At 39.9% G+C, this 14,442-nt stretch overlaps 1 long non-coding RNA gene across 1 annotated transcript in view; it reads right to left on the reverse strand.

The window, feature by feature from the left end:
• Positions 1 to 5,340: 5,340 nt before the first annotated feature.
• LOC306638125 overlaps positions 5,341 to 14,442 on the reverse strand; it is a 48,263-nt gene continuing 39,161 nt past the window's right edge. Inside the window, exons 5-6 of the long non-coding RNA XR_013757372.1 lie at positions 11,627 to 11,659; positions 5,341 to 5,797 (exon numbers count right to left, since the gene is read on the reverse strand). This is a non-coding gene — a long non-coding RNA (uncharacterized lncRNA). The remainder of the gene's footprint in view (positions 5,798 to 11,626; positions 11,660 to 14,442) is intronic.

A 14,442-nucleotide genomic window follows, 5' to 3' on the forward strand; every position in this document is an offset into this window, starting at 1 on the left:
TTATTCTCATGTTAATGTGACTTAAATTTCTTTCTAGAACAGTCCTGGTAGAACATTCATGTGGCTCCCGAAGTCATTTCTTTAGTGACTGGTTATCTACCAGTTGTTCAGATTGTAGGGAAGGGACATATATATAATTCTGTTAAACACATCGGGCACATCAGAAGACTCAGATCATGCCTGAGACAGAGAGACTCCAAACGGAAGTGATTCTGTCCTTTATTTGTAAAATTTAGTATAGATGTGCAGGAACAGAGAGGTATATTAGATAAAGCAAAGGAAGTTATTTTTTTCTAAGATGACTCAGCAAGATATTTCTCAAGAATGTAACCTATTATAATCTCACAATTTATTAGAATTCAGATGACAGAGCAGCTTTCCCAATGCTTTTGTTGAGTGGGTAACAGAAACTGGGTACTATTGTGCTCACCAAGGTATAGCTGACTACCTTGGAGTTGTGGTGAGGGAGAAATAACAGGACACCAGAGAGCTGATGCAACAGACACACGAGCCCTCAAACTCTCTCTTACTCTTTATTCCCTTGCTTGGGGGTTGGGGTGAGACAATGATGGTGACAGCTGAGAAAATCTCCACTTTTGACCTGAAGGAACAAGGAGGTAACCCTTAACCTGTGACTGCAGCATCATGTGAACCTGTAGGTGCCCCTGTCCTCTGCTTCCTTTGGCTGAGACAACCTTGCATTTGGGCTTTTTGTCCTACTGCTTCCCATTTTGACCTATGACATGCTTTGGTTTTTCTTGATTTTTTTTTTTCCTTAAGATTTATGGGTTTAGTTGAACTTGGCCTCTGCGTGAAAAATGAAGTTTACATAGTTTATATTATGTACATAAACTAGTGATTTACATTGATTTACACATGATTGGTGCCTAATTTATTAATCAGCGCACAGTATGTAAATGCGCTGAAAAGAAATCAAGATGTTAAAATACGTTTTCCACAATATCCATAAACATTTCACTGGTGTAAATGTTAAACCTAAACCTAATGTTAACACCAGCTTCCTTGCCAAGAGGAAAGTGATGTACTTTGCTGGGTGAAAACAAATTCTTTTTTGAATTTCAGTTGGCGACATTTGAACAGCATAGCTAAATGCAAATGAGAATAGTTTACTTCTTTTCCCACTAGTATGAACATAAATGTAAACTCCATTTTGCATTTAGTGAGATGTTTATGGATAGGATGCCAACCATGATGGAAAATTTACATTACTGGGGCAATTGGTCTTTGGAGGAGAAATATTTTAAATACTGAAGAAAGAATGGGGCTTCCTAAACTGGATTTGTATTTCTTAACTCAGGGTCTTATCTCACTATTTTTGTGGTATGCTTATTTTCTTTAAATGTTTAATAGTTTTTAGGCCAGATATAGCATTGCACTTGCTGTAGAAATTGATAGTTTCTGGGGACCAAGACTAAATCCAGGTTAAAAGCTTATGAAGATAAAGAAAAAAAAAAATGAGGACATGGTTATTCTCATGATATTTGATCCATAAGCAAATAGTTTAAAAGAATGGGGCTCCATGTCTTTCTTTATGAAACATAGCTCTTTTTTCTTTAAATAAACCAAATCCAGCACTTTCTTCCTTGAAGTTTAAACTGTTATTCTAAATATTTCTTATAATACACACATTGTTGTAAATATAGCATCTGTAAAGATAAGATTAAAAAAAAATACATACACACATATATTATTTTTCCACAAATAATTCAAAGCCTGCAAAGAACAAAACGAGGAATTCAGGGAGACTAGCCCAGAGAAACGGTGGAGCCCTAATCAGTTCAGGGATGTGCCTGCAACTCTAGATAAGAAGAATAACAACTCGGTGGGTAACAACTCAAATCATTTCATGCTGAGGAGTTTCGTTTTTATGTGCAAAGGAGGTAAGTCCATTTTTGGAGGTGAAACAGATTTTCATTTCTGTCCTCCAAGAACATGAAAATCACGAGTACTTTTACAAGGTCTCTATGAATAGCCCCAGTTGTCTGATTATATATAAAAAAAAAAAAAATAAAAAGCTCAAGGCAAGGAAGAGTTGGAGAGTTCATCTGGCAAAGACCAATAGGACAATCCTTCCCAACAGAAAACACATCTACTTTTCCACGTGCCTTGATTCTTTTAGGACAGAGGGATCCTATGTCTTAAAAAACAAAACAAAACAAAACAAAACAACAAAACATTCCTTCTATAAGTCAAGGCCTTTTGATGAAGAATTGAACAGAGAGTCTAATTACAATTCTGCAGTTGTGAAACCTAGGATAGTTTTTATCCTTCAGGAACCACCCTGGGTCAAGGTCATTTCTACTTTACTAAAAGTTGTGGCAAAGGATCTTATTTTATGAATGGTAGAGTTTCACTTTGTATTCAAAGGATGTGAAATATATTAGCCATTGACGTTATTCGGTGCTTCCTACTCCTTTCAATATAGTATTTCCAAAAACTACTTTTCAATGCTTTGATTATCAAAGGACAAGGTGCTTGGGGAGAGTTATAGCAATATGATGAACTATAAATTCCAAGACTCTTGTGTTGAGACTTGAAAACTTCTTGGGGGTCAATCCTCTTGTCCTACCTTCTCTTCTGACCTTTCTCTAAGCTACCTTGTCTTCCATTCTCCACATCACTTAGAGACATTCCAAACCTTTGAGATTTCTGGGACTAATGATGAAATAGAAGCAAGGGACATTTTTTTTTTTTTTTTTATAAATCCCAGATCCTGCTAGAGATATAGGCAAACACCATATTTCAAAAATCCATGTTTAATACATGGTCCATCATGTTAAAACCAAGAGAGCAATGGCCAAGACATTCCTCTCAACAGAAATGCTCCTCCCACTAACCTTGTTGTTAGGATAGGGTGGACACCATAAAAAGGCCTGCTGTGCATTAAAGCTTGTAACATGCCACAGGCTCTGTTCCTGAAACTGATACTAAATGATATCGGAATCAACTCCTGGGCCTTTTCTCTTCCTACATCTTTAAATTAGCATTTACTCTCTTGGTTCCACTTAAGGGTGTGACTGATTCTTCAACATATGGGGAACATTTACCATTACCTTTTGTTCCTGTACAGAGAAGACCAAACTCTTAAAGAAATCCCTGATTGTCAATAAATTGATGCTGCATAGGAATATGGCTCGCTTTCCCTGTATTTGACTAGCTGCCTTCTTGGATAAGAATTTCTGCCCTATCTCAGGATCTGCCTTAAGTACCCTTAATACCAACCCTAAATTGTTCTCTGTTTCAAAGAAGGATGTGATATGCATCCAGAATAAACCACAGAACCACCTAGAAGAGATTTAAAATACTTCTCAGATCTGTCCCTTCCTTCCTTCCTTCCTTCCCTCTCCCCACTTCTCTGTCTCTCCCTTTCTTTTCTTCCTTCCTCTTTCTGTTAATAAAATTTTTCATTTAATATCATGTTTTGGCAATTATCAAGCTTTTAAAACTTGATGAGCTGCCATATTTTCTCTGCAGGATTACCTTCAATGATGACCTCAAAATAATCCTCTTCCCTTTCATGAGCTGACATTTCCAATGTTTCCTATAGTCTAACAGAGCAGCAGTTGGTTTCATGTTGACAAGGAAGTCTACAAGCTGAGTGCCAGCTCTCCCTTTAAAACCTATGAATGAAAACCTTTTTGGAGATGTGGTGATGCCAAACTTTGTGGTACTTAAATAATGTCTAAATTAATTACAAGTCGCTCAGAACTTTTGGTTAGGAATGAGCTCATATTTCAGCCTGAATATCAAGATGATTCTTAGAGACATAAATTTAAATATAGCAGGAAAGGTTAATATAATGCAATTCCTGGAGGCCTGGCTTAGGATAATGATGAACCACCATGAAGAATGGTGCTACAGCTGTGTACAGTGGTGCACACCTGTAATCCTAGCAGCTTCAGAGGCTGAGGCAGGAGGATCGGGAGTTCAAAGCTAGCCTCAGCAACTCAGCAAGATTCTGTCTCTAAAAAATAAAATAAAATAAAAATGCTGGGGATGTGGCACAGTGGTTAAGCACCTCTGGGTTCAATCCCTGGCACAAAAAAAAAAAAGTGGTGCTACAAACATTATCAGTGGAACAGCAGGAGGATGAGTTGGGCAGCCAAACCTAGAATCAGCCAAGAACACCAGAATGAAAATCAGTAAAGGAGCACAGGGAGCAATTTTCCTTTTGGTTTAGCCAGTGCTTTTTCTTGGTGCTCTGACAGTATATTCAGAACACAGGATGGGACTTGGGCTTCTGTCTACTTTGCCTGTCTTGCTCACTCTCACTGTATTCATCTGAAAGAGGAAACAATCTCTGCTCAGGGGGATTCATGGGGCAAATGCAGTGTTATTTGAAGGTTAGGGAGGAGGCAAAATAGCTTTGTTTAGGATCTCCACCTGGCTCATCATTCTCCAGATAGGAGATAACACTTGAGATCTTTCTGTTTCCTGGGGATTTGCTCAGTCCTGCAGCAGAGCAGGGCCCAGCCTGTTAAACACCAGAAAACATATGAATCCCTCCAACTCATGAAATAAAAGTGAAATCAGAAACCTTCTCTTCTAGGCCATTTCATCCCCATCACTAATTTTTTCTACTGTTTGCTGACCCCATCAATGGTAGGCACTTTCATTTACAGTGATATTCTGAGTGACTCCTGACTAGGTTCTGATGATGGGACTGAGAGGAATATGGGGTCCTGCCCTTGGAAGGGGCACAACTTGGTTTGAATACACACTGATGTCATGTGACAGGCATGGACGGGGAGGGCCTCTGCTCCTTGCCTCCCTCCCCGCCATCTCCCCCAGCAACTGGTTATAGCCGCATCTTACAATTACAATGCAGGACAGTATCTACAGCACGATGAGTCTATGTACACATGGACCATTCCCTTGGCATGCTTTAGAGAGAGACACACACACGCTCACACACATGTACACCCACGTGAGAGGGAGAGACGAGCACACGCACACAGTGGAGAAAATTAAAATGGCACTTCCTAGCATTTGCGGCATGACTGGTGCTCTGGGGGTTGGAGGGGGTGAAGAGTTGGGGGTGGGTGGGCAAAAAGGGACTATTTGGAATGAGCGTGGGAGATAGAACACACTGGAGGGAGAGGGAATGATCTCAATAGTTGGAGAGAGAGTGGAGGCAAGAGAGTCTGATAAAAGGCTCAACGCAAGACTCCAGGAGAGTCTGAGATGGCTACAGGTTGGCTTGCATGGAGAACACAATAGAAAGATTGTGGAAGTATAACACCAAAGGCAAGACCTTATTTTTTTTCCCCCATAGATGACGAAGGATGAAGGAAGGAAGGATAAGTGTGCGTGGGGGAGTCAGTATCCATCTGGTACTTCTTTACTCGTCCTGTTTTTACAACATCTGGATGTTCTTAGCACGGCATTCATTTCCTTAGCAGATATACACACATCCTGGTAGAGCTTTTCCCACCCTGATTATACCAAATTTTTATTGATGGACTTCAAAATTGTTTTCAATGTTATATTTTCAGCTTCATTTTCATATTTCCCCCTTCATTTATAAACACACAAGTTGTGAAATAAACGGTCTCCCCCCATCTCGCTCTCTCTCTCTCTCTCTCTCTCTCTCTCTCTCTCTCTCTCTCTCTCTCTCTCTGTATCCTGTGTGACGCATTTTTGTGTGTTTTTTAAATTATTTTTAAATTTTTATTCTATTAACATTTGCTGAGAAGGCAGAGCAGAGACGCTGCCAGCAGCCACAGTGGTACGGCCAGACTGATGGATCCATTTATTCCTCTCACCGATCCAGGTCCTGCAGAGCAAAAAAAGGAGACAGAAAAGAGAAGTTACATCCTGCCCAGTCCATGTTACAGCCGACTGTGACGGTGCTGGAGGTGAGGCCTGGCTGGGACTGAGGCCTCGATGTCAGTGCTTTTATGTGAAACCCAAAAAGGGCTCAGAACCTTTCCTAATCCTTGTCCTCCCCGAGGTCCAAGTATCCTGAGAAGTATCATTAGTTGAATGGACTCTACATACAAGGTGCTCTAGATGGAGCAGTCCCTAAGCTGGCTGTCACTGCTGTCTGATGTACTGCAGGCTCCTGTTCACCCCACCTCCTCCTGCATGATCCACTCCAGGTGATACAGTGATGCTAGTGCTCATTAAGTTCCCAAGTATTGGCGAGGGTCCTTCATCAGCCCACATGCGCTCCTTCTGCCAATGTGTCACAGCATCAATGAAGCCTGGAGCTGCCCTGTGACTCTCTTGCTTCTTGCGGGAGAAGCACTAATTATTTTTCAATTGGGAGGGGAATTGTTATCAAGTAACTTTATGGATGGGTGACACCATATCCAGGCCGAAGATAAGTTAACACATTGTATAGTCTTATGAGGAAGCAGGAATCATCTTGCCCAAAATCTTCATTGAATACTTTAAAAATCAAATACCACAAACAACCAAACCTGGGGGATTATGAGGCAGGTCCAAACCTGGAGGACAACTGATTTCAACTCACCCAGAATCGAGCATGGCATGGCAGCTGTGTTCCCTGCTGCCACCTGAGTGTAACTGGGGGGATGTGGCTGTGCGTCTGAGAGAAAGAGTGGGATGTGAGGAAGGAGGAAAAGGGGTTTGTGTGTCGGTGGCAAGAATAGGATCGGGGCAGAATTTGTAGGGTCAACTAAAAAATGTTTGTCCATTTTCTCCTTTTGTGTTGTTCTGTTCATATTCCAATAAAGGAAATAAAAATCTTTTTCACTGCAGAGACAAGAGACTTTGGCTTTAAAAGCTACATAGCTAGACACTGATATTCTAAAAAGAAAATGGTATGAATGCAATTTGAAGTTATTAGGGCTCATATGCAGATCTCTGTGTGTGTATGTGTAAATCTGTGATTTGAAAGTGCAATGGAAGCACCTCCTGTTATGGGAATTTTCTCAAACAAACATAGCAGGTTGAAGGTAGGCTAAAAGGTAGGCTGGATTCAAGAATGGCCTCCTGATCTATGTTTTATGCAAATAATAAAAGCAACAGCAGTAAAACCAGCCCAGCAAATGATTAGGTGGCACTTACTACAAGGTATTGTTATAAAAGCTTAATAAATGTAAGCACACAGCTGTGCTATGGGATGGGCACTAGACTAAAATCTGTTTTACAGAGAAATAATGGAAGCAGACAGAGACCAAGTCCATGGTCCAAGTTTACACCACTCCTGAGCAGAGGAGCTGGGATGTCTACCCTATAACTGGCTCCAAGGTTTTGCCTGCCACCAGGACACTGTGTAGCTCAACACTGAATGCCCGGAGCCAATGTCAAACATCTGACAAATGAAACTTGGGTTTGATTAAAACAACAACCCACATAAACAAAAACTAGGGGAGAACATCCATTATCTTCACAAAAATGATTTAGGATAGAGTTTTTTTTGGCTACAATGCCTTCTTGAGACTATTGAAAATATTATTTAATTTAAAAATATGAACAGGTACAAACTTGGAATAGTATAAGTATTATGTAAAATGAGCTTTATAATGTAAAAAGTTATGGAGGTACAGTAAAAACAAAAGAATCAACCAACTAATTCTTTGATTTTTCTGAATAACTATGAGATCATATTATTAAAAGACACATTAGCTACTTTCAAGTTCAAGGTTATGTACCCTGCATTAGGCAACTAATTAGCAATTGTGGACTAGCACTGGAGTCCAGGGGTCCTGAGGTTCAGGTCTGTGTCCTTCCCCTTCCACTGTCTCCATGTCCTCTCCCATACACCTTTTGAACTTTGAGAACCTTCAGGCTGTCTTCTTGGAAACCCCCGAGGCTCTGGCCTGGCCGAAACGTTTTAACCCCTCTGCATAGACAGGGTGAGATGAGCTCCTGGGCACATTCGTTTGCAGTATTGCGTCAGTAAGACTTTCAAAACAGAAAAATCTACACCAACATTAAGGTCCTACAGAGTAAAGCAAGAGCAATTTCTATTTTGCCTCAGGGATAGTGTGAAAAGGGTTTTCAGAAAAAGTCCATTTTTGCTTCTTTCCATAATCTAATTTGTAGCATGAAGACAGGCTATATTGTTTTTCTGACGTTTGGGAACTGAACGGTATCTGGGGAAGGCTAACAGGACTAGTCTTATCATTTTATTTGAATGGGAATAAATATTTAATTAAGCAAAAACTACAGCTTGGGAGACCAAGGTAGGAACATTGCAAGTTTGATGCCAGCCTCAGCAAATTTAGCAGGACTCTCAGTAAGTTAGTGAGACCCCATTTTGAAATAAAAATAAAAAGGACTGGGGATGTAGCTTAGTGGCAAAGCACCCCTGGATTAAATTCCAGTACTGGGAGGAAAAAAAGCAAAAATTAAGTCATTGAAAAACATAATATACACATATATCAACCTGGGTAAACATGTTCATACATAACATTCTTACTAATGCATCTATATATACACACACAAAAAGAAATATCTATATTATAGTCATCTATACATTTACATTATTGGTCTTTTGGTATATATGATACAGAATTACCTGTTACTTTCACATGTTATTCTGCATTATAATAAGGAATTCCAATATGACTATGTTAATAATCTTTAATTTTATCCTTCGTAGTATCATTATACATTTGATATGCACTGTGTGCATTTGTTTAGGGTATCTTCGTTTCTATCATTATTATTCATTAAGTGCCTTCATATAGCTATTTAATGTGCTTATGTGACTTGCTCTTGTCATAATTGATTTTGAGAGTAAACAGACTTGAGGAATACCAGGGTAAACGGGTGATAGTTGGGGAATCATCACAAGTGCATATGCAATTATGGATATATATGACTGCATAGGAGACTACTTCACTTAATGGCTATTTCAGGGAAGAATAATCAGCAAAATCATTAATTATGTTTTAGTTCATGGTTATAAAATTTCTGCTTATTTGTGGAAATGCAAATGATAAATCTTATTTCCCATGCCAGATGGCCATGCTCAGCAAGTGCTTTCATACACTGACAGATATAATGAAAGCAAGAGTCTGCAAACATAAATTAGCCTTAAGAATAGATGGGCAAATAGAACCACAATATAAAAACTTGCTACATGTTTTTCATGTAACAGACAAAAATCATGTCTTGATAGTTAACCATACTGTACATATGTGTTATATGTATGCATGTACATTGAATGTGTGGTTTCTGGTAAATATTCAGTAAATGGTAGCATTATTATTATTATTGACACAGATGTCTGGGTTATAGAAATGAATGAAATACCAACCTGAATTAAGGATATTGGTTTGTGAATTGGGTCAAGGCTTTAATGTTTGACCATCGGGGCCAAAATTCAGCTGTAGCAAGACTGGAAGCCGTGAGTCAACACACTACCTTCTCTGGTAGGGTAAGTACGACTGTGCCAAGGTGAATACTGGATTGTACTTTGCCATGACAATGCTTAATTTTAAAAGGGCAAAACTTATAAATCAGGGCAAGATTGATAAAACATCTGGAAGTTGAGGGTTTTGAGAATTTTTTTTTGACAAGTCTCTACACTACAAACCTGATGTAGGATACTGAGCCAATTGATTTGTCTTTCAGCAAAATCTCAAGAAAGGAAAGGTGGTTTTTCAACACCTGTTTTGTAGCCCTTGTGCTCTTACAAGATTCTTTGTCATTCAAATCAGACTAACAGTTTTCTGTGGCTTCTTCTGAGTCCTTAGGGCCCATTTCCTGGATTTAGGACTAGATTTCATCAAAGTGGTCTTAGTCATGCCATCAGTGATCCTTAGGCATTCTTTTCAGCCACAAAGGAGTCAGAATCAGGCATAATTTTATTCCCTTATCTATATTTAAGCAGCATACAAGAAGAAAAAAATGTTGGAGGAGTTTAAGTTTGAATTCTTTTTAGAACTGTTAAAGGCTGATGAAGTGACAGAAAATGAAATAAAAGTCTAAACAATTTATAAAACAACTGTAAAATAAAGGAGAGCAACAATCAACAGAATCTCCCACGTATCGCTCTTTGATATTATCTAGGCGTGCTAATTAAGGTACGCTAGGTTCCTGGGAAGCCATGTTGATAGAGAAGCATGAGAAGATGGACTTTGGCGCCACCTGCTGTCCGTTTTCTGCCAGTACTACTTCACCTGCATTGAGAATGAAAATCTATAATCTCCGGGTGGAGCAATTCAGAGGAAGAAAAATACTGATGTTCTCTTTAAGCCCTGGGTTTTGATATTAAATCTGGACCCTTCAAGCTTTCTCCATCCTCTATAAAGCGAGATTTTGGGGGTGCTGAAGTAGTCTCATAGTAAGTCTGGAATAATAACATCTTTCCCATCAAAACGGCATCATGTATTCTGGGATACAAATTTTTACAACTTTTAGGTCCTACTTCTGGTGGCATTGGCAGTTTACCTTGATAATCTTTGAAATCAAGAAAAAAATACTATCATAATCCACATCAAAGCCCGAAAGTATCACATAACAGCACTAGCCAAGCAAGATTCAAATGTAAATGGTAATTTGGTAATCATAGCATTGGGGAGAGAAGAGTGGAAGAGGACAATACTTTATGCCTTCCCTACTTTATACTCTTCCCAAGTATATATTTCTGGCTGCCTCTTTCCGCTGCCTTCTGTGAGGCCATGCCATTAACAAGGTGCTGGTCCTTTGGTGGAAGTAAGCACACAGCCCTTATAATCTCTGTGGCTCCTGGATGCTGGGAAGGCATAGGTCCCATAAGAATAGTTTCTCACTATTGTTAGTGATCTTGGTTGTCTCATTTCATTTTGAGACTCAGAGAGGAGAACACCTTCATATGAGACAATTACCAAGCGAGTGAGTGACCACAGGACTCGGGGAGCATGGTGCCTGGCCACACACGTGCCTCTGTGGCTCTGGTCTGAGTATAGAAACTATTTGGGATTATCTGTTGTACTTGTAAAGAGGGCACTGTAAAATTAGTCATTGTTTGAATTTTGGGTCCATTTTTTGAAGGTTTGAACTGCTTGCCCTTTCCTTGTAGAGACAAGTGTGTGGATGATGCGTCACATGGCTGGTGGAAGACATGGGACAGAAAGAGGGCATGACATGGCAGTTCCTGGCAGGACCCAGCAGCCCAGGTGTCCTGCAGCAGAGTGAGGCTTTATAAAAACCTGGGAGAATGATGAGGGAGGGGGAAATATTCACTGCTCACGTGCTTCATTTGAGGAGATATCTGGATATCTACTGGATATCTAGATGTCATATTTAGCAACGCATTTACTTAATTTAACCAACAGGTGACTGTAAAATAGACTATGTCCCTCCTAAGAGCACTTGTCATTAGGCAGCGACCATTTTAAAAAACTCAGCTCTGCAAGAACTAACCATGGACAGTAGGGGACAAGGGGGAGGGCAGGGCAGGGCATAGAATAACTAGCTGGGTCTCAGGGATTTAAAATGAATGAGTATCAAAACAGGGGTCATGGGTTGGACCAGGGAATTTTTGTTAAGAAGAAAACTTACTTCTTGGAAAAAACAGTGCCAAATGTGTTATGGAAATTATTATTGCAAATTAGTGAACTGAAATAAGCTCAAGTATACACAACATATTCCTGTGAAATCTTACTTTTAACATATAGAAGGTAATCAGAAATAAAAACCATACCTTTTTGCTTGAAGTGCACGGTGGTGCCAATTTCTAAAAAAAAAAACATTTTAGCAGAACAAAAACAAAAAATGTTATCCATTGAAAATAAACATGATGGTAGTCTGGTACTCTCCACTGAAAGGAGAATGAGAGAGAAGACAGAAAGAACATTTTAGTGGAAATAGAGATTGGTAGAGATTGAATGAAGGACAAATAGAGACTGCTTTGTTGGAACAAATGTTGTGCAGCATGAGGTGGCAAAAATTATTTCCAAATATGAATGCTGGTTGCCACATGTTGTACATGTAGACAAACATGGGAGCCCTGGAGTATGGAATGTAAAGTATCCTTGACTGCAATTCAGTGCAGCCATAGGTTGTCTGGTCCCCAGCCTAATCCTACCATTTTGCTATCAGTTCTGCCACTCAAGTCAGATGGCCTCTTGCTCTTTTGATAGGTAAGTCTATCCCAACCTTGAACCCTTTGCAGGTGCTGCTGCTTCTGCTTGAAATGATCTTTTCTCAGGTCTCTGTGTTGCTCACTCAGTCACTTCATTCAGATTTCTGTTGAAATGTCACCAACTCAGGAGTGAGTTCTCCCACCACTCTTTCAAAACTTGCACCCTCTGTTATTTCTCTATTCCTTCATGGTGCACGACTCATGGAAGGGCACTGATCTCTACCTGGCATCAAATCCCACATTTCCTTCTCTGCTGGTTTATGATACTTCTCCTCTGTTAGGATATATGCTCCCTGAAGGCAGCACAGTGTATGTCTTGTTATCCATCGAATCCATAATACTTAGATTAGACCCTGGTGTGCAGTAGGTTTCCATAATTATTTGTTGCATGTGTCAATAAATGTCAAGGTTAAATCATATCATATGGATCAAATATTTAGATACCCTTTTAAGTATTTTTATCAAATAACCCCAAATAACTTTGGATCATTTGAAGTAAATATGCAACATTTTCCTGTCACTTTGAATCTGAGGACCAACTTAGTGATTAGTCAGCTATAGTAGCCCAAACTGACTGTGGGGCACAGAAGTTGTTCTCTGTGAACCTCAGGAGAGAGCCCTGCACACCTGAGTAACATGGTTTTGCTAAAGATGGAAAGTCTCTTCAGTCAGAAAAAGCCTTTTGAATTGGACATCTGGTCATCCTACAGAGCAGCCTGAAATTTGTTCAAGCTTTCTGTGTCTTCAAGGGTAAAGACCAAAATCCTTATCATGGCTCTTATGGCTCCCCTTACCACCCCCACCTTCCAGTCTCATCCACATCTATCATTTTGCCAGCTTTCCTGCATTCTCTCTGGTATAATGTTTTCTCTGCTCTAGGGATTGTGGCCCAGGGATATCTCCACTAGTAATCTCACTCATCCTTCAGAACTGGGTTCCCACTTCTTTGGTCTCCCTGATAAAATTAACTCTCTTTATTATAAGTTCTGCTTTCCTTCATAGCATGCATGTCACTTAATTTCAAATGTTGCTTGCCTAATGCTTTGATTAATGCCTGTCTTCCCCACTGGACTTTGAGTCCCTGGAGGTAGGGGTGGAAAGAGTGGTATTGTTGGCTGTTGTAGTCCAGTCAGTGCATGACGCGCACTCTGGATGCACAGTGGTCCAAAGCAGAAGATCCAGAATCTCTGAAACGTGAGAAGAAAAATGCATGCCCCAAATCCTCCTAACCTAAAAACATAGGAATCTGAGTAACTAAATTCTTTACACTGATTTAGCACAGAGGGACCAGGTCTGTAAAGACTCCAAGGTTCAGTGCAACCTATTAATCCCCTCCCTCATACATTTTTCATTTGTCCATTAAAAGTAGGTCACATAAGTATAATATTTTCTAGCATTCTTATAACTTTAAAGAACAGCAAGATTGTCCTAGTGTCTGAAGTCTGAAAGTATTTGGCTCTAGTTTAGCATTAGCAAAACTAGTGCCAGCCAGGCTCACAGTTCCAAAGAGCCAGGGGTGTCTGCAGGTAAGGACAATTTCCCCCAACTGATCAGATGTGGAAGTGTATTGTGATTACTGTATTGTGATTACTGGTGAAGCTCGTGGTGCACCTCTGAGGATCTTCAAATATGTCAGCACCTGCCTTTCTGTCCTTGACCTATGCTACTTGAAGATATTCCAGTTGATAGATACAACCCATGGCAAGTTCATATGGGATGGAGTAAGAATTGTCCTTCCCTAGCAGAAGCCAGTAATCCTTGCCATGTTCATCTGGGAATGTGGATCTCTCAATATACACAATACCGATCTCTGCCGTTGACAGACTTCTCTGTAGGTCTCATCATCCAACCACAAATGTTTCAACGGTATTTCAAACATACTCCCACTAATTTTCTTTCTTAATACCTTTTTGACATCTTTACTTTGAAATTAACAAATTTCTTTTAAAACTGTTGGAAAGGCACAGCACAGACTGTGCTTATCTTAATATGAAGAAACGAAGGCCCAGAGGGATCACACAGATAGCAAAAGGCAGAACGGGGACTGAAATTCAGCACACCCAGTTCTCCAACAAGAACCTTGTACAGTATTCTCTAATACCCTCTGGTATTTTTTTTTTTTTTCTATAAAAGTGAGGCCTCTATAACTCTAACAGTATTGCTGGGACATTTAAATGGTGCAATACTGGCCAAAAAGGCTCTCTGCTCTTGTGCAAACTGCTGCTCTCCTTCCTGGGCCAAGACTCTTGGCTTAGCATTCTTTAGACTCTATAGGGACAATTCAGACAACAGAGTGATAATTTTTACCCAATGGGGCCTAAATCCTCAATGGAACCATCTTCAGGTAAAGATCACTAAGTTTCCTGTGCTTCTTA

Source organism: Sciurus vulgaris (genome assembly GCF_902686455.1).
Source record: "Sciurus vulgaris genome assembly, chromosome: 10".
NCBI classification, from domain to species: Eukaryota; Metazoa; Chordata; class Mammalia; order Rodentia; family Sciuridae; genus Sciurus; species Sciurus vulgaris.